This window comes from Triturus cristatus, chromosome 7 (genome assembly GCF_964204655.1).
Source record: "Triturus cristatus chromosome 7, aTriCri1.1, whole genome shotgun sequence".
In the NCBI taxonomy this organism is placed as follows: domain Eukaryota; kingdom Metazoa; phylum Chordata; class Amphibia; order Caudata; family Salamandridae; genus Triturus; species Triturus cristatus.
Genome location: NC_140590.1, coordinates 1,329,782,121 through 1,329,810,033, shown reverse-complemented (window position 1 = coordinate 1,329,810,033; position 27,913 = coordinate 1,329,782,121). Strand labels below are relative to the sequence as shown.

The 27,913-nt window shown below is 43.9% G+C and overlaps 1 protein-coding gene and 1 pseudogene across 5 annotated transcripts in view; one reads left to right on the top strand and one right to left on the bottom strand.

Moving 5' to 3' along the window:
- The window catches only part of LOC146811975 (uncharacterized), a 696,581-nt gene that overhangs the window by 319,231 nt on the left and 349,437 nt on the right, over positions 1–27,913 (bottom strand). The window lies entirely within an intron of this gene.
- On the top strand, positions 25–27,877 carry LOC146811976 (elongation factor 1-alpha-like; annotated as a pseudogene).

Below are 27,913 nucleotides of genomic sequence, written 5' to 3'. Positions count from 1 at the left end.
CGCCTTATGCAAACAATTGAAAAAATGGGGCGACTTCTCACCCCAATGCCGAATGAACAGCGATATGTGCATACCAATGATGCCACAAATAAGTGCCCGCTTAAAACATACTCCGTAACAGTCCAGGTAAGCTAGACTCCTAACCCAGCATGATGGCTCCCAGAAATACAGCAGCCCTCTCCACCAAGCACATGATATGCAGGCAACCAGAGAAAAAAAAAAAAAGGGTCACTGCCGATATTAAAATACTGAGGAGCAATGAGACCTAATGGAGACCTCTAGCCGCAGATTCCTTACCTTATTCCCCATGCATCAGATTGGATTTGGAAAATATTGCACAGTACCTCTGCATGTCGTTAGGTCGTGTCGTTCGGCTCCACCCCAGCGCCGTCGGCATGGTCCGTGCCGGAAGTGATGTGTGCAGTGCCTACATAGGCTCCACCCCAGTGCACAGACAGTTCTTTTCTTTCTACTCCATCAGGGCAGATCCAGAGAATGATACCGCCGTCCAGTTTTTGGACCAATTTGTTGACATTTTGTTGACTCTTATTAGATTCGGCTCCCAGTGTGCAGGTGTTGTCACCCAAAAAAACCTTGGGGCTCCTGTCACAGACTGACATCTGTGACAGACCCCCGTCTTGTGTTGTCTTAGGTGCCTGGAACTGGGCCATGACTTCAAGACCTGTGAAAAGTGTTTAACTATGAACCACAAGGCGCAGCAGGAGCGATCCCTGAAGCTCCTGGTCGCCCAATGCCAATCGACACTGCAAATATCCTGGTCACAAGGAAGGTCTTGGGCATGTTCGCAAAGCCGTTCAAGGCACTCATCATTTTGCTCCTAGTCATCAGGTGAGTCCCACAAAAAAATCTAAGAAATCCAAGAAGCCACTCTTGGCCCCGCTCCCACGTGTCAGCCGTGGGGCCTTCCAATGATTCCGCTCCATGCCTAACCGCATTTCCCAGAGCCAGAGTAACCCCCTGACAAACTATGTGTGTTTTATGAGGCCATGCACCTCATATTTGGGTGGGCTGACCTGTTGAGCACCTTCGGCCCTATGGGTTTGGCAAGTGCCCCTACTGGATTCCCGCTGGTGGGTCTACTTTCAGCACCAGTCGGGTGCCCCTGATCCAGTGCTGGATCCCAACCGCCTCTGCTCACGAGACCATAACCTTCCCTGGAGCCAGTTACAATGACATTGTTCCTGGCGCCGCTGACATCCAACAGTGGAACCAACCATCCCACCCGACTCAGATATAAAGCTGGATCGGCATCGCCCAATGTTGACTCCAGCACTGACTGGAACTCGACCTTCCGAGTTGAAGGGAGGGCCTTCTTACTTTGACTTCTGCTCAAGACAAGAGCAACCCAAATGTCCATGCGACCTTGGGTATTGAAACAAAGTTTAAGCAAGCGTTCACATGGAACTCATTCAGTATACAGTAAGAAAATGAAATCACTGTCATGAATAAATCAAGAGAAAACCAGCATGCTAAAATTACTTTAGAATAATTGAGTTGAATTTATTGTACATAAGAATACAGTTAAACATTGAAGAATCAGTGTAAAGTGCGCATTACCCCAAGTGACATACCTTAACAAGAAAAAGTTGTGAAAACAGTGTAGTACAGGTGTATTGGTGGGATCAGACAGCCATATACAGTATTAGTTTCTGAAGACTACAGGAGCACTAAGGAAGGTTAAAGTAGTGTTCTGGTAAACAAATTGTGGAAGTGTTGATGACGATTTGACCCTGTTGAAACAACCGTGTCTCACCAGGTCCTACAGCATACCCCTCTATAGACTGCCAATACAGACTTGCTGGTCCTCTGTGCGGGGGGGGCTGGGGAGTGCAGACACCACTGTCAGGACACCGCTTTTGCCTAACACGACGTAGGTGGTGGCGCCTGCTCCCTGCAAACAGCATGACAGACACAAGAGGGTCACTGAGGATGCACTTATGTCACCAAAGGCGGAGACTACCAATGTCACCAACTACTTTCCTCCTGCTGAGAAAATAAAACCACCGGCGCAGGGTGAATTCACGGACACCATGGCACTAACGATAGACTATCTAATCTTCCCAGCGAGAGTTCAAGACGGAACTGCGCGCAGAGCTTAACCAGGACATCAAAGCCTCCATCGAGCAACTCAAATCGGACCTGACTGCCCGGGTGGCCACGCTCCAGCAAGATGTGGACTCGGTAGGCATGCGAGTGCTGAATTTAGAGACCCAAGACCTAGACAAGCGGACTGCGGCTACACAAGAACAGATGCACGATCTCCAGAAGCAATTACAGCTCGCACTGCTGAAGTCGGAAGATTTAGAAAACAGAGCCCGGAGACACAACATTCGGATCCGGGATCTGGAGGAGGGAGTGGAGGGGCAGAATCAGGAGGCCTTCCTTGAGGGTCTCTTCGTGGAGATTCTCAGTCCACAACAGCCCCATATTAAGTTGGAGCGGGCACACCGGCTAGGGAGACAGTCTACTGGAGATCGACGTCAGACAAGACATTCGTGGAATTCCACTCCTTCAAGGTAAAGGAAGCAGTCTTACAATGTGGTACTTTGAAATTTGGGACCGCGTGGGAGACAGGGCCCTACCCCTGTCTATTCCGGTATCAGCGAACCGCGAATGGACAATGCGGCATGTACAAGCGCTTTGTATAACGTTTTATCGATAAATGCACTTCATATACGATATTACATATTGACTTCGTGGGTTCCATCTTGGAGCGGTGGCCATCTTATGGTTGCCCTCACATAGGCTACACATTATGAGCAAATACGGGCCTTTATAACACATGTACTTTCTGTTTGACTTCTGTGACCTGTGCAGCTTGGCTCCGCTGCCCCAGGTCAGTTCGGTCCCACGAGCTCCCCGTCCTACGGCCACCTGTGATTAGCATCAGGGTTTGACACACCATAAAGCCTTTTCATCCCACACGAGCCTCCGGCTAATCTCTTTCACACCTGACTCTTCCTGCTTTATGGCGTGTTTTCCAAACAGGAGATGCCCGTGTTTATTGGGGCCTGTTGATATCTGATGTGGGATCTGAGCCTCGCTGGGTAAATAATTGTGGGCTGGCTTAACTGGAATTTGGGATGGTCATCATGACTCTGCCTTTTCGTTTGTAATGAATACATGTAAATGACCATATCGTAAAACAAGGAATGTGTGCCTGAAGCATGATATTTTGTATACAAGGAGAAGGCCGTTTCTGTAATTTTTAAGCAGTCTCCTGAGAACATACATTGTGTTGTACTTCTCGGATACCTGTAATTGGTCTGCAGCCAATAAATCGATCTTTGACTTCACCCAGAAGACTGTTTCTGTAGGTCTGAAACAGGAAGAACCCGAAGTCTTAGGGTGTGTTCCCCTGCACCGCTGGGCTTTAAATTCCCAGTACTTCAACAAGAGGCCCGGAAAACTAGTGACATCTCCTTCCAGGGATTTCGCTGCAGCATGTACCTAGATCTGGCACCCGTGACACTGGGGAGGAGGCAACAATTCTGGCCTTTCACAATGAAACTCCGCGATGACCTCAAAGTACAGATGGACGTATCCGTTCCGACTGAGCTTTGAATACAATAAGATGCGCCACATCACTGAACTCGAGGAGGGTCTGTGGGTGCTGGATCTCACCTCTGGAGATACCGTGACCACACGAGACACCAGGGGGAACGGGCCGAGGCAGCCACAAACCTGCAGTGGAGCACAAGCCTGAAGGGAGGGCATAAATGACCAACGCTCCCAACGGAGCTTGCACACAAACTGTCAGCAAGGAAAGTTGCAGCATACTTCAAAGAAGGGGAGGCCTCACCGGGATAATGAACTCTCAGGGGACATTGCGCGGGGACAGGCCGAAGTAGTTGAACACTCGTATGCATCATAAGAACCATCATTTTAGGAGGGAGTGGTGTATCTCCCAGCTAGAGCGTCTTTGAATGTTCAGTGCACGCCCTGGGGACATTAGCCGAAGTCCTTAAAGGATGCCGATGCATGCCCTCAGCTGAGCACCAATCAATGGAGAATTTTTGAGAAGCCGCGATGGGCGCGGACAGGGACTCCGGTTGAGTCACCCCCCCAACATGCCCAATCATGTGGTAACCTACACCTGTCGAAGTTCCAGTTTTCATCTGATACAACTGGATGTTGGTATTGTTGGAGTTTTTGTTTTTGTTGGAAGGCGGGGTGGGCATGGTGGTGGCTTGCAGGATACAGGACATCGGTGGACAATGTTTGTTTTATGGGGGGGGGGGGTGGGGGGGGAGGGGAGGGTTTCGGGGTTAGGTTGGTGGTGGACAAAAGATTTTCCATACACTCAGTATTTGGCCCACATGACTTGGTGGGGAGTTAGAGCGGGAGGCCCAGTGGCTAGGGGGTTGTAGAGCTAAAATTGGGATTGATGACCAAGTAGATAGGTGGAAGGAGGTAGGAATTAAATAACGTAATGGTATGGTCTATTGTGTCATGGAACATATGAGGAGTAAACGCCACTTAAAAGGTCAAAAATTTAGAAATACCTAACGGATCACAGATTTGAGATAGTGGCACTACAGGAGACGCACTTAAGCCATGCAGAAGAGTCTAGGTTATGCCACAAACAATACCCCCTCATATATAGGTCCTCGGCCGCTACCAAACAAGGTGTGGCGCTCCTCTTCCATAGCTCAACCAAATTCCAACCAGCAGCTGTCAAAGCCGATAAAGATGGCCGGATAGTCATGGTGAAGGGGACATTACGGGGGAGAACCTGCACATTTGTTGCAACATATTCACCTAATGTAGGCCAACCCACTTTTTTGACATCACTTCTAGACCAGGTAGGGGAATTTGCAGAAGGTCCGACGACCCTATTGGGAGATTTTAACCTTACCTGGCAGGCAGAATTACAGTACCCACCCACACAGGACAGCTACAAGCTCCTTCCCTGAGGGGGCCACGCAGACTCTCCACAATCTCAGACTTTGAGATGCCTGGCGTACTCTTTAGCCCGCTACCAAAGATTACACTTTTTGCTCCCACATAGACCAATCTTATTCTGGGTTTGACTATGTTTTTATTAGCCAGTGCTTGTTGGGTTCCCTCCAGGAGGCAAAAATTCTCACTCACGATCTCCGACCATTGCCCCGTTTCGATTTGTTTGAGTTGGGGGCCATGCCGCGCCCGGGACCCCTAGGTGGTACTTTCCGATCTCCCTGACGAGAGACAGGTTGCTGAGGGAGGCAATTACAGATTTGTATACACTAAATTCACCCCAAGACACTTCGACATTCAACAATTGGGACACCGTCAAGGCGGTCATAAGAGGTAAATGCCTTGTACTCCATACCACCTTAACTAGAGAGCTTGGAGACAGAGCTAGAACGGGTGGAGAAAGAACATAAGGGCACACCATACAGAGAAGGGCAACGCAAACTCACCGCCCTCAGGGGGAAGATAAGATCGATATACAACAGGGTGGAATATACCTTGTCACGTTTACGACAGATCTCCTACACGCGGGGTAACAAAATAGGTAAACACCTAGCCAGACAGCTTAGAGAACAGAGAGAAAAGGAATACATCGGGGGTATACAAAATGGGGAGGGCATCACGCTGCACTCAGACACTAAAAATACCAATATATTCAGGGAATTCTATGAGAAATTATATACAGGGGATCCACGAGACGAACAAACAAACTCAGTACACAGTCACTGAAGCTCCCACAAGTCTCCGAGACCTGGAATGACGCCCTCACTGCTCCTATAACTCAGGAGGAAGTGAGAGCGGCAATTAAAGTGCTTAAATCCAATAAGGCACCGGGTCCAGATGGCCTGACGGCCCAATTTTTAAAACATTTGCGCCTGACATTATTCCCCACTTAAAGCAGCTCTTCAACCACATGGCTGAGGAGGTAGGGGTGACCCCATCTATGGCAGAGGCAGTGATCACAGTGATTCCTAAACCGGGGAAAAATACCTCCACTGCGCATCCTACTGACCCATCGCACTCCTGAACTTAGATGCTAAATTGTACTCTATTCTGGTGGTGAGACTGAATGACCGGATGCCAGACCTAGTCCATCCTGATCAATCAGGCTTCATACAAGGCAGGCAGACAAACTACAATATACGGAGAATACACTGAATTGAAAAAGCCAATAGACGTCAGAAACTGGCAATGATAGTGGGCCTGAATGCTGAAAAGGCATTTGGCAGGGTGGACTGGGAGTTTTTTTACCACGCTACAACACTTTGGCACCAAATTTATAAATATGATCAGGGCCAACTACGTACAACCCCGCTCTAGAGTGCAAGTTAATGGGACTGCATCCTCCGCGTTTCCCCTTCCAGAGGGACTAGGCAGGGGTGCCCATTGTCACCCCTTCTATTCGCGCTAAACATTGAACCCCTGGCGATCAGAATACGGGAGTCTCAAGAGATAAAAGCAATTCCCTTTGGGGGAGAGACAAAATCTGTTTGCAGACAATGTGTTCCTGTCCCTCACCGAACCAACAACCTCACTCATTGCTCTGCAGAAAGAACTGACCCTATTTGTGACTGCACCGAAAATGCCATCTACTCCATGCTTCCTTGGCTCAGCTGTGCAAATGTGCTGCGGAAATTCACTGCCACTGCATTATACTTGCAAGCGCTCCGGGTGGCAACTATTACATGCTCACTTGAAATGCCTATCGGCTACACCTTTAACCTCGTGGTATGAGGGCCACTAACGTTCTGGCCCTCGGCAAGGATGCTCCTACTTGTCAGTGAGCTGGCCGCCCTCACAGACCGCATGACTGTCTTATCCCCCTGTCTCGGGACCAGCACTAGATTGTTCATCCGGTACAGCCCATCCCACTGGATGTAACCTTCTCCTAGTCATAACAAGCATGGAGTAAACAAATAGAAAGAAAATGGCAGGCCACTCTTTCTATTGCTTTACTTTTGCAGCAATCGTGGCACTCGCGCTTTAGCTTAACATGGCTAAAGGTAAAGCACGTGTGCCGCCAACATGAAAAAAAAGTAAATAATTAGAAAAACAAGCGCGGCCGACTAAAGTGAAAGCGACCACGCTGCAAATAGAAACAAGCTCCCGCCATTGTGCAAAGGCAGCCGGCTTGTTAATATTTGGATCGCGCTTTCACTTTAGTGCGATGCAAAAATAAACATGCGGCCACCCTTGCCGAAGGGGACTGAAAAAAATAGTTACTGACTAATGAAGGAGACAGAGTAACGCTGCGAGTAAACGATCCAATCCGGATGGGCGGTCCCAAAAGGAGACCGGGCAGTAACAAAGAAGCCTCATTTTCAATCAGAAGCCAGCCACTAAAAAAGATGGGTGGGGATTCAACTCCACTTCTAAAACCTACCCTACTACAATATACCTCAGAGCGGACAGCGCCTGCGCGCCGCAACGTTAGGTCTGCGAGGCCTAAAAAGGAATGTAGGCACAGGAGTAAATAGCCCCACAAGCGGTTGTGCCCTAGTTCAGCATGCTATTGGTGCTGCCATGGTGACCTCACACTAGGGAGCCGGGGGGAGGGAGACGCGTGACAGAACTCAGTCACTAGGGGCGCAGGTAGGTCCGCCTATTATCAGTGACAACTGAGGGGATAAGCTGGTTAAAGAGCTGGAGCACAAGAGGAAGAGTGGTGGCGGCTCCAGCACGGACATAGACAGTCGGAGAGGAGGTAAGTGCAGTGGAAATCTTGGTTCTCTAAAGGGATATTCCAAGCCTTGGACGAAGTGGACTGGCTCATTGGTGTAAAACAGCTTAACACTGGTATAAGAAAGGGGACTATTCATTAATTGAATGCTGTCGCACCCCCCAAAAAATATGAACATCCAAACAACGAAAGGGAAGTTGAAAGGGGAGAGAGAACCAGAGCCAAATGGGAGAAACCAAGGGGCAGAATGAGATGGGAATAAATGATGATCCTATAAAGGGGGTGAGAAAAAAAACCATGGAGGCCTTAAACAGCCCTGCCAAGAGGGATCCTGGAGGGTTTATTAGCATGTCAGTAACTGAATTCATAAAAGATATTGTGGGGAAGCATTTTAACTAAAGGCAGATACAAATTGATAATCTATAATAAGAGGACAATGCAACTAACAATGTAAGTGAAGATCAAATCGGTAACATGAATATTATAAGATCAGGAAATTAATAGATTATGTATTGATGAACTGAAATAAAATGCAACTAGAACCAAGGTTTTCTTATTTCACCCCGAATATTTTCGCCTGTCTTTGATATAACAAGTCATGAAGTAGCTATTGGAAATATAGGAGGGTGGAGGGTGGGTGAGATTAAGCTAGTATATATAGGTTCTAATTTTAGCTTGGAGGAGATATGGAATATATTTAGGCAAAGCCCCATAATGGATAAGAGTGGATCAAGAGAACAATCAAAATTCCTCCCTAGTTCTGGAAATGTCAACTTAGTCAACGACAGCCATGCTCGATATGTTAATATTGCAAAAAACACTGCAGGGTATCCTTGAAGTGAGTATTGAATAATTACATTTTGCATTTCCAGAAGCTGCAAGGCATCGTTGATGAACTAAGACAAATAGATTAGCGTGTGCCTATTCTACTGCGACCTGTGGAGGAAAATAGGGAAGTAACTCCACAGGAAGAATCAGAGGGGAAGGGGGAGGCCGCGCCCAAAAAAAAAAAATACAATACACCAAAAGTATACATTTCCAAACATCTGATACTGCTTAAAAATAAAAAAATAAAAAAAGGGAAACTACTATATATAGCCATATGGAAAAGTGTGGAAAATGCAAACAAGAGTGAAGTTGGGCTGAAGTTGGGGGATAAGTGAGGCAATAAGGGTAGAAGAGTGGGCACAGAGCTCACAACAGCACAAGTAATAAGATGGAGGTTAAGACCTCTAGAGGATGTGAGTTGAAAGCATCAGTTAAAAGAACAGGAGAGAATGACGGAAGAGGAAATAATGTATGGGTATTTGAGTGGTTGCAAATGGATACAAGTATTGGCAAAGCCAATAGGGCTTGTATATGTGAGAGCTATTCGCTTTGGCAGTGTGTTTTAGCTATGTTGTACACCAGTGTGGCTGCTGTTCAGCATGGCTAAAGGTTAGTGGTGTGGGGTTAGTTAGATGGGGGGGGGGGCGGGGAATTGGGGCGATCACTGTGGTAGATTGGAGTGGGGTAGATTGAACTGGGGTAGAGTAGGTTGTGGTAGAGTGGAGTGGGATACATTGGGGTAGATTGGAGTGGGGTGGATTGAGGAAGAGTGGATTGGGGGTAGATTGGAGTGAAGTAGAGTAGATTGGAGTGGAGTAGATTGGGTGGATTATAATAGGGTGGAATGGAGTGGGGGTGAATGCACCTTTATATAGTTAGAATTTAGTTGCCGCTGATCAATCTAGAATCCCCAGAAGATGATTGCAACCCCAATCCCCTTAGTCGCTAGGACTCTGACCTCACATAGAACAAAAGAACTAAGATATATCGAAGCATAAATAAATCAGCCTTCTGGTGGAGACCCAGGAAATAAACTGCATCAGGTGTAATTACGAAATTTGCAAAGATCAGTGGGAAAGTTCGCACCTGCCAAGCACTGAAAATACTATTCAAATTAAGGACGCTGATATCCGCCCTCAGATTCCCCAGAGTGCACCCCATATATTATCCTGGAAAATGTCCCAAGCTAGCAACTTCCTCCTCTGAAACTCATGCCTCTTTATTAAACAAAGTGATCTATTGGCTCAGGAAGCACTCACAATGAACCTGCAGTTTGTATGCAGAGATCCACTCTCAGAAGAGTCTCCTAGGTTGGCCACATGTAAAGACCTCTTCAGGGGACTGCATAATCATTTTAAAAGACCGAACTTCAAATGAGCAATGTTACATTGTTAACATCCTCGAAAAGCAATGCAAGGGAATATCAATGCTCACCCCTTAGGCTTCTTTAATGGCTCACTAAGGGACTATGAGATCATTGTTCACTCAGGAATTAAAAACAGGACGTTGTGATCCAAACATACTTCTGTTGTGCAAGCTGCAGGTCTCTAGTAGATACGAGGCTTGATCATCTTTGGAGCAGGCAGACTAACCAGCCAGCTGTTTCCAGGCTGCTTCTAACCACAAACACCAGCCTCTCTCATGGGGAAGATTTGTCTGCTGCTAGGTGGGCTCTGTTCTGTCAAGTTTAAATGTTACATCATGGAACAAGGCGGGCCTGAAGCCCAAATTGCATAATCCTAATTGGTTTCAATTAGTCAAGCATTATGAGATTATCTGTTGCCAAGAGACATGGGAAAAGGATCAGAGACTTTATTATTCCCCCTTTTGAAGTGCAGCAATCCCATCACTCTCAGGAAGGGCCAAGGGTGGTCTGATATCTAGTTTTGTCAAACTTGTCAGCCCGACTGTGCAGGAACTGTATTGTACACCCCACTATTAAATATTTTTTAAAAGCATCAAAAAAGTTTCATCTTCTACCTATACATTTGTATCATAACGTTTAATTCCTCCATGACAAAAGAAGTTGATTTGCCGATATCTTACAGCATGTAGAGAGCAGGCAAAACAAGGAAATTTAGATAATGTGGTTAGGGGACTTTAACATCTGCATACGCTGCTCTAAAACCATGGTGACCTGTGGTTTTCAGAAGGATTTAGATGTACCACTGCCGCACCCTAGACAGACCCCCTATGGAGATGCTTTGAATAGGTTAATTTTGTCAAAGAAACTTATTATACAGGATTTTAATTCACTTAGTAATACATTAGCCCCGACATTAGTCGCAGGGTCTTGCAGCACAAATGATATGCTTTTTTCATCAGACCTACTACCCATCTTTTAGAAATGAGGTTTTAAGAAGCTGTATTAGGGACCATAACCTGCTTACTCTGCAGTTGTCAATGGGGCTCACTAATACAGTCAGGCTTCACATACTGCCAAATAGACCAATAAGTGTGAAATTCGTATTAAGTGGAACCAGGTAGATCGGGATCAATTTATGATCAATATAGTGGCAAACAATGAGGCATCCACTTTACCTCCTCTAAGGACATTCAGGCATTTGCTTCCTTAAGGGTCCATATAGCAACACAACTAACCATGAGAAAATCCGTTAAACCAAGCAGCCCTAGATGGTTTAATGGAGTATGCTCTAAAGCTCATAAAAGTTTAAAGTCCGCTCTTGGGAAAAACCCATAGGGTAAGCTAGAAATAGTGATTGCTAGGAAAGCCTACAAAGGCGCCATCTCAGCTAAAAAGGCTGAAATCCGGCCAAAGAGTGGGAAGACTGATGCAAGTAGCCTAAAGGTTTTTTTTTTATAATTTGTTTATTTACATTTTCCAAAGAAATGACATACAAAAGAGATAACAAAGAAAAAGAAAGTCGGTCAGGATCATAACTTACATAATCTGTGGTAGCACAAGGAACACATCAATCAATAGGAATATCCCCAGTGGTTAGTACAGGTCTAACAAATAACTCATGGTATACAGCCACATCTACACTGCTGGTTTCGACCTTACAGCAATTGTCATGAACAAGTAGCCTAAAGGTTCACTGTGCCTTTTGGAAAGAAATTCCACCCCTTCTCAAGCAACGAAAGACCAGATAGAGGCGGTCTTTTCCGTTGATGCTCGAGTAGCACACTTTTCCAAGATCTTTGCTCCCAGTAATTAGTCAGCCTCTTTGGAGAAATAAATCATGATCTTAAAGCTGCTGTCCTCCTGAGTCATTCAGTTTGACCTGACCAACGTTATTGTGGCTATTGAATGTTGTCCTACAGGAAAAGCCTCAGGCCCGGATGGAACATCCTCAGACTTCAAGAGCACCCTCAATTTTGGGCCGTCCGTTATTGCAAATGTTTTGAGAGCAGCCACTGTAGGCCCACTGGTCCCAACCATGAGGCAATAATTGTACCTATATTCAAAAGGTGGGATAAAAGCCAGCCTTGCTGTTATCCTCCTGTCTTATAAGATAGCATCGTAAAAATATTGGCCAGGGTTAGGTTGTCTAAACTTGGAGACCGGGGTCTTGAAAATCCAGTATTGTCTGATGTACAGTTTGGGTTTCGTCCAGGGTTGGTTACAGTGAACCAGAGTGTTAACCTTTATCTTATTACCCAAAAACATGTCAAGGCTAAGAAGGGATCTATACACTTGGCCTTTCTGGACCCAACGGTGCCTTTGACATGGTCCAACGGTCCAAACCTTGGGGCATCACGGAAGGCATGGGGATGGACAGGGCACTGGTTGATTTACTCAGTCTGTCTGGTCAACTCTTAGCCAAGATCCGTTATATAGCAGGGAGGGCAATCTTTTGCTAAAATTAATTTTAAAGTAGGGGTATGCCAAAGTTGTGTATTGGCTCCCTTTCTATTCTACATTAACCTCTTGAGTGCTCATGACGAGCTGGTCTCGTCATGGGCCGCGGTTGCGCTGTGCCCATGACGAGACCAGCTCGTCATAAACCCCGCCCGCTAAAGAAATGCCCGGCACAGGGCGGGGAAAGGGGCGGGCACTCAAGGGGTTAATGGCCTAGAAGAGTTCTTCAGATGTAAAGGTAAAGACTAGCCCAAGATTGGCTCCTGCCCAGTACCAATAATTTTGCACACGGACGATGCAGTTCTCAAAGCCAGAACCGAGAATAGACTGCAGGCTCTGCTGGATGCCTTTAACACCTTTTTGGATGGCTTTGGACTAAAGAAATATTTAGCTAAGTCATTTATAATAAAGTGTGGACCCAGGTTTTCTAAGTCCAGAAAATTCTGCCTTTCTGGGGCAGAGATTGTTAAAGTCCAGAGTTTTTCTTACTAGGGAATTTGATTTGATTCTGCAATTAACTGGAATTTTTTGGTAAAGTTTTCAGAGAAGTGTTCAGAGAACTGCTTACTCAATTTTTCGAGTTGCAAAAAAACTAGGGCACAAACCGGTCAAAGAACTAGTCTATATTTTTAAACTGAAATGCCTTTCCATTGGTACTTCTGGAGCAGGAATGTGGGTTATATGGTCTCTCCAAAAAGAGAAACACAATTAATTTACACGTAGACTCTTGGCTGTTCCCCAATCAGCACCACCAACCTTCTGTCACAACGATATGGGTCTCGGCTTTATAGAAGAATACATTTAATTACAACCTTTATTATGGCTACGATTATGGAGGAAACCTGAAGCGCATTTCTCGAGTGCCATAATGTCAGATTGACTTTAGATAAGGTGACTGACATACCATGGTTGCTTAAGGTTAAAAAAATATAAAAATTTGCACTTGACCTCCTCTGCAATCAAGGAACTGTTTTATACGCAATGTTTTCCTGTGCATTTGACAAATTTGCAAGCTAGGAATCCATAACTTCTCGGAATCAGACTATAAACCCAATGCCAGCACTTTATCTCCAGCTCATTTTTACTCATGAAGTTTTTTTAATGACTGTTTATTGTAATGTATTGTAATGTATTTAGTCTCTGCTATGCACTTTTATGGCTCATTGTTGCAGATTAAAGTATAACTGTCTTGACTGAGCGTAGATTGGGCGTATGATAGGAGGGTGGAATGGAGTGGGGGTAGATTAGGTAGCTTGGTTTAGGGTAGATGTCTAGACTGGTGTGGGGTAGATTGAGTAGTCTAGATTGGAGTTGGATAGAAGGGTGTAGGGTAGATTGGATTAAGGTGGGGTAGATGGGGTGTATTGGAGAGGGGCAGATTGGATAGGGTAGATTGGAGTAGTATAGTTTGGAGTGAGTAGGGTAAATTGGAGTGGGGTTGAGTGCAGAGGATTTGGGTGAAGTGGGTTGGATTGGACTGGTGTAGACTTAAGTGGCATGTGGTGAGTGGAGTGTGGTAGATTGGGGTGGAGTTGGATGGATTGGAGTGAGATTGGAGTGAGATTGTGGAGTAGTGGGTTAGATTAAAGAGGATTAGAGTGATAGATTGGATTGGGGTAGGGTGAGGTAGATTTGAGTGGAGTAGATAGTAGATCGGAGTTGGGAAGATTGTGGGGGGTAGATTGGGGTGGAGTTTGGTGGGGTGGAGTGGGTTACATAGGAGTGGGGCAGATTGGAATGAAGTGGGGTAAACTGGAGTGGAGTTGGATTTGAGTGGTGTGGGGTGGGGTGGATGGGGTTAGGATGGAGTAGATTGGAGTGTGGCAGAATCAAGTGGGGTAGATTGGAGTAGGATAGTTTGGGGTATGGTAGATTGTAGTGGGGTAGATTTGAGTTGCATGTGGTAGTTGAGTGAAATGGGGTAGACTGTGGTAGATTGGTGTGGAGTAGGGTAGAATATTGTGGACTGGGGAAGAGTGAAGTATTAGAGTGGAGAGGAGTTGGAGACTACAATGGATGTTGCAGCGAAGTATATTGGGGAGAGGTAGAGTGGTGTGGGTTGGATAGGAGAGAGGTACATTAGGGTGGGGTGGATTCAGGTAGATTGGATTGTAGCGGAGGGGGCAGCTTTGAGTGGGGTAGACTGAATAGAGTGGGGTAGATCGGATTCTAGTGGAGTAGATTGGAGTGGGATAAATAGGAGTGGAGTAGGTTGATGTGGAGCTGGATAGAGTGATGTGGGACAGATTGGATAGGGTAGACTGGAGCAGGGTTGTTTGGAGTGGGGTAGGGTAGCTTGGAAAAGGGTTGAGTGGGGTGGGTTAGCTTAGACTGGAGTTGGGAAGATTTGAGTGGCATGAGGTGCAGTGGAGTGTGGTAGATTGGAGTAGAATGGAGTGTGGTAGATTGGGTGGATTGGAGTGGTGTAGGTTAGAGTGGATCAACATTGGAGTGAAAAACATTGGGGAGGAGTAAAGTGGGGTAGCTTAGGGTCGAGTGGTAGACTGGGTCAATTAGACACGATCGATTGGAATGGAGTGGGGCAGATTTAAGTGGGGTAGAGAGGGGCTGATTGGAGTCTGGTAGTGTGGGGTGGAGTGGGGTAGGTTGGAGTGGGTTAGATTTGAGTGGAGCTGGTTAGATTGGAGTGGGGTAGAGTGGAGCGGGGTGGGTTAGATTGGGGTGTATTGGAGTGGGGTGTATTTGGGAAGATTGGGGTGCATTTGGGTAGATTGGGGTGGGGTGGATTAGTATGGAGTGAAGTCCAGATTGGTAAGGAGTGGAGTGGGCTAAATTGGAGTGGGGTAGATTGTGTGGATTAGAGGAGGTTGGAATGCAGTGGGCTAGATTGGAGTAGGGTAGATTGGACTGGAGTAGGGTAGAGTGAGGTGGGGTAGAGTGAGGAGGAATAGTGGGGTAGATTGGAGAGGAAAAGATTAAGGTGGATTGGAGTGGGGCAGATTGCGGCGGCGTGGGGTTGAGTTGAGTGAGGTAGATTGGAGAAGAGTTGGACAGATTGTAATGGATTTTGCATTGGGGTAAATTGGACGGGGTGGAGTGGGTTGGATTGGGGTACATTGGAGTGGGTGGATTTGGGCTGATTGGAGTGGGGAGTAGTGGGTAGACTGGAGAAGTGTTGTATATTGGGGTAGATTGTAGTGGAGTGGGGTAGACTGGATTGGGGTGCTGTGGAGTGGAATGGCATGAGGTGGGGTAGAGTGGAGCTGTGTGTTATGGAGTGAGTGGATGGAGACAAGTGGGGTGTTGCAGAGTGATGGAGAGGAGTGGAGTTGCATGTCATGGAGGGTCATAGAATAGAGTGCAGTGGAAGGGCATAGAGTGAAGTAGAATGGCATAGTGTGTATGCATGGTGTGGTAGCGCACTGCCATTACAAAGAACACATTTTCAATTGAAACCACCATTATATTTGCACTGAAATATAGTTTTGCTGCACACAACGATAATGCATGCAAATGTCAACTAGTGTATTGATTTATTTTGATTGTATTCAAATTTGTTTCCACCACACTTCAGGATTACAAAAACAGTGCTTCATTTGTACCAATTCAGATATATTCTAAAACATCAGCACAGTTTGTGTGCTAGAAAAATACTTCCTACACCCTCTCCTCTTACATGGGTACTCAATAGGATTGTCACATTCTCTCATTTTGAAGTCAAAGAAAAATGAAGACCAAGCTCCCTGGAAGAGAGCCAGATATTAGACCTGTCTGTATGTATGCACAGCAAATGAGACAAAAAACAATTTTAAGGCCTTTTTACAGAAAGTGAGTTTATGAAATCTAGTAAATAAGGTTTGAGCAACAGGAGGGACAAACTCAAGCTGGATAGCCTAAAGCAAATAAAGCCAGTATATAGAAAGCCAGAAAATAGGAGTTACAAACCACAAGGCCAATGGTAGGCAACAGGCGGAATAAATTCCTAGGTCAGCTTGTCCAAGATGTCTTTAGCAAACCAGACAGCGTGACCTAAAAAGGTTTAGAGCTATGAAGTCAATTCCTCTCAATAAATGACAATTATTGCACCCCATTTCAAAATGCCCAAGCTTAAAAGCAATAACTTCAAAAGATAAAACTAGTAGGGATGATTAGTAGCAAAGATGGGAGAGAAATACAGTGATGCACTTCTCAAAATTTGTTAAAAAAGCCTTCGAAAAATCAGAGAAAGATACTAAAAGAAGGTATAAAGTTAGTATCGGAAAGGGACATAGTAAAATAATTCACATTAAGAACAACCTTTGACTAATCATGCCAGACTGGGAAAACAAGTGAAGTTAAACAGACAAGAAAAGGATGCGTGATGGGTAGAAAATAGCTATAGAGGATCACTAAGTTGCCATTCCATTGAATAGTCCTAATGAGTATAGGAGTATATATGAAGAGGAGACTCAATGTGCATCCCCTGTTGTGAAGAAATCTGAGGGTTTGATGGATCTCGACTAAGATATAATTAATTCACACAGCCTGTTCGTTCAATCATGGAATATTTGTCGTTTGACTAGAATGTTAAATGTTAGATTTAGAAATTGTTAATTAAATAACATAATCACATAGGATTATATGTTCACAGAAGACAAGGCTGTGCAATGAACCACCAGCAATAGATTGATTTCACCAGGTCTCAAATAAAGCCAACAGGCATGGGTGGTTGCAAACACTGTTGTACGCAAAAATCACAATAACTTAATGCTATCAGTAAGAAGCAATTAGATTGTGGCTTGCCGGGAGCATTTATGTAATCTGGATATGTACATTAATATTTACACATTCACAATGATTTTCCAAGTAGGCAATGTGGAAGAACATGAAGCTGAATTTACAGCATTTAAGGAGGCTATAGAATGGCTATGTTTAGGCAAATGCACAGATTTGGTTTTGTTACGGGGAGACTATTCATAAATTGGGCCAGGGAATTTGCGATTGATATTAGACATCTTATCCGCATATAATATTAGATCTGCAAGCTTCCCAGAATGGTCTACAACAGCATGCAATACAGCTTTGGTTAATTTTTTGGGATCAAATAGGAGGTTATGCAAAAATGGACGCACTGCCATAGCTCAACCAGCCAGGCATACATTTACAGCCGGGAATCAAATACTTCGACTGATTACATATTCTATGCATGCTTGATTTTTTTATACAGTCAAGAGATTTACGGTAAAATAGATTTGTGGAAGTGACCATTATCCTCTGCATTTAGAGCCAAGTATATATGCTACTATGAGTAGAAAGTAGGTCCTTTTCCTAGAAGACTTACAACTAGGATCTGCAAAAAACAGTTAGAGCTGGCCATCTTTCAATAAAAGCCAGATATTCTACTCCAAGAAAACATACCCGATATCTAAGGGTTGCATAATAATGTTTAAGGGTGGAGTTGCCCTCTAAGGGGAAACAATCGAAAATAGCACAGGCTGTAATAAGGCAAGTAAAGATATGGTAGAAGAGAAAATGGTAGAGAATATTTGAGATAAAATAGTATTATAAGATAAATACCCTTCTGAACAGCACCAAAAACAAATACAACAATTGATAAGCAGTAAGAAAAGGATTTATAGGGAGCTGTATTGGAAACAAATAATTGAAGCACAGAAAATACAAATATTTTGGCAGCTGGTACAGCATGGACCAGGTAGGTCTAAGAAAAATGAGCTGTGTAGTGGAAGAGGCATGGGTTTCATATCTGGAAGAGATATATGGCAGGGGAGGGGAGTGCACAAAGAGGAAAGTATATAAAGTGATTTTCCGTTGATATTTTTGGTTAGAAATATTAAGGATTAACCAGAGCATTAGGTCCAGATAATGTACCCACCATTATAGTTAAAACAAGTGTGGATTGGCGGGCAACATTTTATTTAGTGTTTCAACAAATATATATATTTCCTGAAAATTGGAAGGTTGCAGTTTAGACCAATCTTTAAAAAGGGTGGGGCAAAAAACAAAAACCTTAAAAGTTACAGGTTAATAAATCTACTTTGATGTAGGGGACAAATTGTTTTCCAAAATAAACTTGGGTAAGCTGAAGGAATGGGTAGAAACTAAACAATTCCCATAGAAAAGTGGGGCTTAAGGCGGGACATTCTACAATAGACCAGCAACTTTACTAGCAACACCAGGACTGGTGCTCTTGATGGAACTTTAACGATGCCCTCTGGGCGGAAACCAAAAACTGTTCTTACCGCAGTGCCCGAGCACCTTTGGCTGATGCCCAGTGGAGCTATAATATGCAGCTATAGAGGAGTTTGGCTCTGGTTCACCCCTCGCCCGGCCCCTACCCAGCCGGACATCAGACCGTTCTCCTCGCCTCCCCGTTGTGTTTTCCTACCTGCATTCCCTACCCCTGTTTACCAGTACCCCTCTACCTCTTCACTCCCCGTAAGCTTCATGTAAAGCGCTCCGATACCTCTGGGTCTAGCCAGTGCTATATACAACTTTGCTAATACTGCGGTGCCCGAGCTACTTTGGCTGATGCCCGGTGGAGCTGTCATATGCAGATATAGAGGAGTTTGGCTCTGGTTCACCCCTCGGCTGGCACCTACCCAGCCGGACATCGGACATAGTTTCTCGCCTCCCTGTTTTCCTACCTGCATTCCCTACCCCCATTTACCATTCCCCCTCTACCTCTTCACTCCCATAAGACGTGTGTATCAGCCAATTATCTCACATTATGTAACCTCATGTTTTCTTTTTCCGATGTCTATACTTGTTTATGCAACCTGTAACTCACTGATCCTCATGTAAAGCGCTCTGATACCTCCGGGTCTAGCCAGCGCTATATAAAACTTTGCAAATAAAATAAAAAAATAAATAGACCATTGGGCAATTTGTTCTGCTGCTTTGTGGTTCTTAGAGTGCCATTTGACAAGGTGGATCGGGAAACTCTATGGACTTTTTAAAAAAAAGTTTAGAAGTTCTATTAAACAGAATACACCATCACAAGAGACTGGACACAGGGTATTAAGAATCCAATACATAGTACAATTAACAATGAATTACATTCCATCACACATCCCGGCCTACTATTTAGTGATCCACCTTGTGTTGTAGTCCTTGTGCTATTCACTGTGTTTCACCCCTGTATGCTTCACATGCTGACCAAATCTTTTCCCATTTTGCTGGGCATCCTCTACTCTGGTAGATCGTTTTTTCTGCCTGTTGGCACCAATCTAGATCATTTTGCTAGCTAAATTCTCAAGGGGGCCTCTTCCCCAGTTTCTAGCAATATTTTTTTTTACCACAGCCGCAGCCATGTTCTGGTATGTGCAGGCCATTGAATTTCCCTGGTCACTCCCGTTCGGTGCCACCAGGAGTCTATTCCAATCTGCTGTCCTGCCACTGATCCGAATCACCCCACTCCAGTACCGCTGTATCACTGGACAAGCCCAGAGTATATGGAAGAAGGTACCTCTCTCTCTCTCCGCACCCCCAGATGCAGTGGTCCAAATCGCTCCAGCCCAGTCTATACTGGAGTGTTCTAGGGGTATATGACCAGTGTAGAATCCAGAGCCACACTAACCTGAATCTTGATCTTATGGCAATCTACCTAGGACTTTGGATGGCTTCCCTCCAGTAGTCCTAGATCTGACTCCCAGGCCTCCCTCAGAGGTACCAAGAGGTCCGGGGAATTATTCATGATCTATCGGTAAGTGAGGGACACTGCTTTTTCTATCATCAGGTCTAACAGTAACCTGTCTTCCAATGGAGAGGACTCTGGTAGTATGTATCCTACTATATATTTCCTTACGGCATGCCTGAGCTGAAGAAAGCAAAATCTGACTCAGCTAGGTGATATTCTGTCTGCATTTCCTCAAACTTGATCATTGAGTCCTTTTTCCATATGTCCCCCAACCGTTCCACATCTATAAGGTGCCATTTATGAAATCCTTGCAATTGCCCCACTTCCCTCAACATGTCACTGTCCCATACTGGGGTCTGTTCATTCAGTTTAGTCTCCCACTCCAACTTTTCCGTGGTCTACCCCAAGCTCGTATCACCTGTGTGTTCATGGGTATGCTTGCCGGACTTTTTTTTTTTTACAATATAGGGCGTTTAAATAGTTCCCATTCCCCATGGCCTGTCTGTTCACCTGGTAAGCCGGTGCCAATACAGATGAGAAAGCCCATTCATTATCAACTGAGATGCTAAATAGTAACTTAATGTCAGGGATCGGAACCCGCACTCATAAACCCCTTGTTGTAATTTCCTTAGTGAAAACACATGGGAACCCCCCATTCCACAGTAGATTTAGAAGGTCTCCATTTATTGTCTTAAATACGGACTTGGGGAACCGATGCGGTAAGTTTTGCAGAATGTATAGCAGGTGGGGGCACCATCATCTTAAAAAGGACAGCCCATCCCATTAATGAGACCAGGAGCTTCCACCAGTGGGCCACATGTTCGCGTAGTCTCATCCACTGTGGGTTCAAATTCAGTGTCAGGAAGTCTGCTCCTGATTTGGTAATATTTATTCCCAGATATCTGAATTTGTTCCTCTTCAGTGCTGCACATGCTGACGTAAGTGTTGGTGGTTCCCACGTCAGCGGGAATACCAGTAACTTAACCCAATTTATCTGGTAGCATGAGTAGCTGCTGAATAATTAGAGTACATGCATGAGTTTATGAATTGTCTTCCGTGGTTTATAGGCGTACAACAGTATATCATCTGCATAGAGGGAGATTAATTCCTCCCCTCCTCCAGTGTCAATCCCATACACCAAAGGGTCATTGCGCACCCATGCACCGAGTGGTTCCATTGCAAAAATCAGAGGGTAGAGTGGGCACCCCTGACCCGTCCCTCTGTGTATTTTAAAGGGCCTGGATTGTTCCATTTACCCTCACCCTTGCTAGTGGGTCGCTGTGCAAGAGGGCTATCCATGCCCGAAACCGCGACTCGAATCCCAACCGGGTGAGAATCTCGAGCAGTTATGGCCATTAATTACTGTTGAACGTCATACATGCATCCAGTGCCAGTACCGCCGCTGCCTCTGCTTGTCTCTACGCTATTTTGTGCATTACTCTAAAGAGCCTTCTGAGGTTGAGGCTAGTGCTTCTATCCTGACTGGTCCAGGTGGATTATTGTTGAGATTACTGGTTGTATTCTATTTGCTAAGGCCTTAGCTAGTACCTTAGCTTCTAAATTAATCAGAGATATTACTAACTGCAGAGCAAAGCACCTTCATGGGACAATCTCAGGCAGTACAGGAACATTTGGCCCTCTGAGCCTATCCTGGGAGGAGTAGGAATCTGGTAAAAAGTGTGCATTGAAAACTGTGGGCTAATATGATGGAGAAAGTGGCAAAACCAAACGAGTTACTGTGGTGTTGACATAAGACCCAATGTCCACTCAAACGGAACCGAATAAAAAAAAACAAAAAAAACACTAGCACCTTTTAAATGTAGTTCTGCCTTCCAAGGCACGACTAATTTGAAGGATTAGTTGGTTCATTCCAGGTCCTGGAAGACAACTATGAAATCTGACAGGCTTTTTTTTTTTTAATCAGTTTTTCCTGGTCCATTTTTTTCGTGACCCTTACCTTTTGAGTGAAAGCATGATCCCTGCTCAGCAAATTTGAATGATTCCTGTTTGAGTGAAAGCATGATTGTTTAATGAGAACTAGACAAAGTTCTTTTTTATGCTCGACCGACTTGGTTGGGGCAGGATTCCCTTACGATGTCCTTTTGTAGATATTAACGGCAATTATCTCACGTATATGGGCTCTTGACCACCATGTGATTTCAGGGGTTGAGTATCTGTGCAATCAATGATGTCTGGTTTTTTCCAGCCTCTTGGCTGAATTAATGCAAAGGTTGAGATGAATTTTCTGGCTCCCTAGAAGTCTTTTGTTCGAAATGCATGCCATCTTTTCTAATGATGTGTTGCAGGTGGTAGCAGTAAACCATAATTCTTTCACATCTGGTTGGTATGTATGTACACCCCTGGTGGACATTAGGTAAATATACATTTTGTGATAGAGTTTTTTGATAAAGTCAATTTCCATAGCTTAATTGTTTGATGACCATTATAACGAGTCTAGGTTGGCCTTCCGTTTTATGCTTCTTTAAGATGCAGTACAAAATGGATGTTTGCATGGCCCTCTGGCCCTGAAAAACGTGGCTTAAGATGTGGTGGCAATGAAACAGGTTGGCATTTCATAACTATTGGTCAGAACATGAATTGGTGTTAGTCATGTGCCAGAACCTGGACGATTAAATTTATGAATGGGTTTTCTGTACGTATATTTAAACAATTGTTCTGTCGAGTGAATACGTGCTTTTATTTTATTAGAGGGCCTTTACCCAGACACCACTAGCAGGGTTTCAGTTGCAAGAGTACTGCAGATTTTCCACTTACCTCCATGTTTGGATGAAGACACCAACTGAGGGTTAGTGTTTTGGTATCTTTCAGGCATGAATTTTCAGTGCCATCCCTTGGCAATGACGAGAAGCAGGTCATAGTGGAATTCGCTCCCATTGGCACGTGGTGGACATTTTGCAAGAGTCAACTCCTACTTTTATGCAATTGAGAAAATGTATACCTGGTGAGATATTACGTTTAAGTTAAACACCTCTAATCTTTTTGAACCCGATGACACTAGTTAATCCCTACGCTTTGAAGTCCTATTTCTTGGACCTAATTTATCTGTGAAATAAGATCTTTTAGGGGTGTGAGAAATTGGAGTCTTTTTGCTATAAAGTATAGCAAGCCAAAACCCACAAATACCCGCACAAAGACTGAAAACTTTGTAAAACCACAAATGAATGAGCAAGAACAGGACTCGAGATATTTAGAAGTGGAAAATCTTGAACCAGTTTTAAGCAAACCTCTTGGCAAAATAAGGAATGGCTCCCATATATACAGGCCTCACTAAATCCAACACTCAGATTAGAGTTGTTAAAGCTTAGAATTGGTTTATTACTGTACCATGAACGGAAATGTGAAAAAAGCAGCCATAGACATTAATGGGAAATGTACCTGGGCAGTAAATGTGATTGTTAGCTCATTTTAGAATGCCAAATGTTACTTGAGCTTCATAAAGTCTTTTTTAGATAAGTTGTTTTAAATATGGTATTTTAGAATGCAGACAAGCATTGGAGCTTTTAGGGGAGATTAAATATCTAGATACATCATGTGCAATAGGGAGATTTTTGGTAGTGCTACTAGAATTCTCAAAAGTGTTTTATCTTAGTTAATAAACAGAAGGGTATGTGTAATAGGAAGACCATTTTTAAATCTAGGAAGGAAATCTTGTATAGTGTACAATGGTATGTATGTGATTTTATAGTATATTGTATAATGGGATTTGTGTAGGTTGTTTTATGGTGGTTTAAAGACCAAGGTCTAATATTACATCAGTCAAAAGATAAGTTCTGCAACTATCGCGCCATCTGCTATTTTGCTACCTGCCAGGTGCCTGGGCTTGGTGTGCATTAGAACTTCAGTACCTTAGTTCTACAGTTCTTTAGGATTGTTGACCTTTCCTCAGGTCTGTAACAGCCACCAGGCACTGGGCACTAGTCGCAACCTGCTGGGTTGATGCAAATATATTTGCAGCTGCAGCTACTATCAGCTTCTGCCATCCTCTACAGTCTGCCTTCTAATGTCTGGAGACTACGGATTGCAGTTCTTGGTCAGCTGTGTGGGTGGAGGTTGCATCTGCAAGACCAGGGAGAGGTAAATGGGCATTGTTGCTGGGTGCTGTGAGCCGTGTCATATGCTGTGTCATGCTGCAGACTTTGTGGGCCTAATGGACCTGCCAAACCCTGCTGAACAGTTGTGTTCTGCACTTGAGCGTTGGATAATTTTATTAGCAGTGCTTCCTGCTCCAGATGCACAATTTTGTTTTTCTGGCCTTTGCCCTGGTCTTAATCTTGTGCCTTTGTCATCCCCGAGCTCTGTTACAAGCGCATCGGTGGCAAGTCCTGCCTTTGGACGCTGCTACCAAGGTCACGGTCAGGACACCTTTTGGGGTTTCTGGGTTTCCTGCTTCATATCAGTCATTTGTTTTACTTCTGTTCCCTCCATTGCTTATTTGCCATGGCGAAACAGAAGGCTACAGAGGAGCGTGTGGGGGCCGGTAAACAGAAAAATCCTAAGAAAAGTCATAAATCTGCCGAGGACAACTGTGTATTTGACAGAACTGATGATTTATTGGTGGATTGTGAACGGATCCCAACTCCAGACGCCACCAAACCTCCCTCTTCTATTGTTCATATTCTTCCAACTATTAGTGTTCAAAATAGTTTATTAAGTTTTATAATAAACAACTGACAATACAGAAAATCGCACTATGAAAATACCCAAAGAGAACACATGGAAATTGAGAACAATTAAATATCAACAGGTACAATATAATATAAAATATTACTGAAAATAAAAAGGGGGAAGAAACAGGTATACATGTTTACATATGTTATCATTAAAATACAGCTATCAAATTGGGACTAAGTTGATATAACACTAATTATTTAGAGAGAAAAATAAATTTCAAGAAAATAAATAATCAATAGGTTTCCAAAATAGATAATTATGATGAATACCATTCAAAGATAAAAGACCTCCTCTTCTAGTAAAAATAACCCATGCCCACCAAACATGGACAGATAACAATGAAACATCTTCCCAACATGTTGTAATGGATTTTAAAGCTGCTGATAGATGGTAAACCTTTTAATTTCCTGTTAATTCAAGTAATTGAGTAAGAACGACAGATTTACAAATTAACTTAAATGAAAAATCTTCATGAATATTAAGTATTTTTCTTACAATATTCCAAACTTCAGTCCAAAATGTAATAACAGAAGGACATTCAAAAAGCATATGTTTTAACGAACCAGCATGCAAATTACAGTCCCAACAATTTGAAGTTGAAAGAAGTTTAGCTTTAAACAATCTCAATGGAGACCATAGACAATTGTATAAAATATAGGAGTTTGTTTGATAAAGCGAAACAGGTAACCATCCTGAAATATTAAGCCAAATAGTTTTCCATGTTTCATGAGATAGAGATATTGAAAGTTCATTATTCCAGAAAGTTGAAATTATGTTAATGTTTTTACCTTGAAATGCAATCATCTTTATATACAATATAGAAACACCATGAGATAAAGTAGATACCGTTTGAATATAAATTGATAAATCTGATTTAGTATTAGAAGGTATATTTTGAGGAAATTAATCCAATATAGAATTGCATAGAAGTTCATATTTTAGGACATCAAAGGAAGGTACATTGAATTGTGTCTGTAAAACATTAAAGGAAATAAAAGCATTATTATAGTAGACATCTTGAAGATAAAAAATACCAGCTTTAATCCAGGAGTGCCAAAATCTGACATTTTTAGCAAGTTTTATATGTGAATTATACCATAATGACATATGTTCAGTAATGGACATGGGTGATTGAAAAATTAAATCTAAATCATTTAATATTAACTTAGTGAAATTTAAAATAACATTTATGAAAAAATATTGATTTATTGGGCAGAGTTAACAGAGTAGGTAAAGGAAACTATTCTATTAAACCGCTTTCTAAAGAAAGCCATGTAGGGGAATAATCAAATGAGAATGATTAAACCAAAAAGAACTTTGTTTTAATATAAAAGCTTTATGATAATAAAAACGTCTGGCAAACCAAAACCTCCATTACATTTAGCCAATTTTAGTTTTTTATATCCAATACGAGGTGCTTTATTGCTCCAAAGAAATTTTGAAAGACGTTGATCTACAACTTTATAAAACTTCATAGGAAATTGAATAGGAATCATGGCAAGGGACTAAAATGTTTTTGGTGCTAGTAATTTTTGTGGAGTCCATTTTTCCCCACCATTAAAGATTAAGTGAAGACCATTTAAATATTTATCTTTGATGTAACTTAAAATAGAATCACAATTTAATGATAATGTAGTTTTCATAGATGAAGAAAAGAAAATGCCTAAATATTTAAATTTCTTTGCAAAATTATTTCCTTCATGGGTAACATATCTGGGGTGCAGTGAATATTTATTGGAAAAAAAAAATCTTTGAGTCGTGCCAATATTTTATTCAGAAATCACAGACGGGGAATAACCAGAATGTAAGTCACAAAATATTAGAACATCAGAACAAGTGCCAAGTTCAGCCTCCCTTTCCTGTGGAGGCTCTTGTGATGGACCCTAATGCTCAGTACCCAGTCCCTGATCATAGAGTGCAGGTGGCGATCCGAGACCAGAGGATTCTTGGTACCCAGTGCCATTAGGGCACCTGGGTGTGGCTGGCGCTACTTCTTGCCAGAGGCCTTGATTGCGGACTTTGCCAGCACTGGCAGCCTTCTTCTCAAACGCCTTGATAACTGCGACAGCTACCGTCTGCCTCATGTCACGGACAGCAAAACGGCCAAGAGGGTAGTTGGAGAAGCTCTCCACACACATGGGTTTGCCTGGAATCATGTCCACAATGGCTGCATCTCCAGACTTGAGTGCTTTGGGGCCATCTTCAAGCTTCTTTCCAGATCTGTTGATTTTTTCCTTTAGCTCAGCGAATTTGCAGGCAATGTGAGCGGTATGGCAATCCAACACAGGGGCGTATCCCTGGCTGATATGGCCAGGGTGATTCAGAATGACTTGGGCTTTGAAACTCCCAACCTCCATCGGGGGATCATTTTTGCTGTCAACGGCTACCTTCCCTCTTCGGATATCTTTCACAGACACGTTCTTCACCTTGAAGCCAACGTTGTCACCTGGGAGAGCCTTCACCACGGCCACCTCATCTACAAGTGTGGGGGCATCGATAAGAGAACCATCGAAAAGTAGAAGGAGGCAGCCGAGATGGGCAAAGAATCTTTCAAGTACGCCTGGGTGTTGGACAAGCTCAAGGTGGAGAGGGAACGTGGCATCACCAACTCCCTCTGTAAGTTCGAGACTGCCAAGTATAACGTCATCATCGATGCCCCCGGGCACAGGGATTGCATCAAGAACATGATCACCGGCACCTCGCAGGCTGACTGTGCGGTGCCGATTGTTGCTGGCGGCGTGGGTGAGAGAAGCTGGTATTTCCAAGAACGGACAGACCCGCGAGCACGCCCTGCTCACCTACACCCTGGGGGTGAAGCAGCTGATCATTGGTGTGAGCAAGATTGACTCTACCGAACCCCCCTACAGCCAGAATAGTTTCGTAGAAATCATCAAGGAAGTCAGCACCTACATCAAGAAAATCTGTTACAACCCAGCCTCAGTGGCATTTGTGCCAATCTCCCGCTGGCATGGGGACAACATGCTCAAGCCCAGCACCAACATGGCCTGGTTTAAGGACTGGAAGGTTGACCGTTAGAAGATCTGCCAGTGGGGTCACCCTGCTCGAAGCCCTAGACTCAATAATCCCGCCTACCCGTCCCACTGACAAGCCCCTGCGTCTGTCCCTGCAGGACGTCTACAAGATAGGAGGTATTGGCACAGTCCCAGTGGGCCGTGTGGAAACCGTTATCATTAAGGCTGGCATGGTGGTGATCTTTGCCCCCAGTAACTTAACCACTGAAGTTAAGTCTGTGGAAAAATTCAGTTTTATTAGTATTTAACTTATAACCAGAAATCTTGGAATAAGATGAAATCTT